Here is a 665-nt window from a genome sequence, read left to right as displayed (position 1 = left end):
TGCCGGCTCGGGGCCCCTCCTCGGCCCGCCTCGCGCCGCCCTCGGACCCCCCGGCCGGCAGCGGCGGCGCCTTCCCGCCGCGGTTCGAGCGGGAAGCGCCGCCTCCTCCTCCCGCCGCACTCGCAGGCGGGGAAGGAAGCGGTTGCGCCGGTGGGCGGAGCCTGGTGACGTCGTAACGGTCGCGGCGCGAGGCGGCGGTTGTAACGGTCCCCGCAGGGCGGGGCGAGTTGGGGGCTCTCCTACGGCTCGCGTCGGGGCGCTGGCGGAGGGCGGCGGCTCCCCGCGGTAGCCGCCCGCCGTGCGGCTGGACGCGGAAGTACACTCGGCTGCTCCTTTTGGCGAGCGAGCTTTTCCTTAAGCAGCTTATTGCTGTATCTCATCACGTGAGGTCATCACAGTGTGATGGAGGGTGGAATAAAGCTTATTTAGGCAGGAAAACGCCTGTTAGGAGCAGTAACTGTGCAGGTGGAACATGCTCTGCAGCTGCTAGGGCTCTCTTCCTCTCCCGCAGCCCCAGCCGAGTGCTCAGGAAGCTCTCAGTGGTGCGCTGCTCCCTCCTACACTCGGTGGCAGTTCCCAAGTTGGTTCAGGCAACAGCTCCGTGGGGCTGAAACAGGGAAAAAGCATGTGGTCCAGTTGTTGCAAAACGATTGGATCATTTTCTA

This window comes from Rhea pennata, chromosome 4, assembly GCF_028389875.1.
Source record: "Rhea pennata isolate bPtePen1 chromosome 4, bPtePen1.pri, whole genome shotgun sequence".
Classification (NCBI taxonomy): Eukaryota; Metazoa; Chordata; class Aves; order Rheiformes; family Rheidae; genus Rhea; species Rhea pennata.
Note: the sequence above shows the minus strand (reverse complement) of the source record.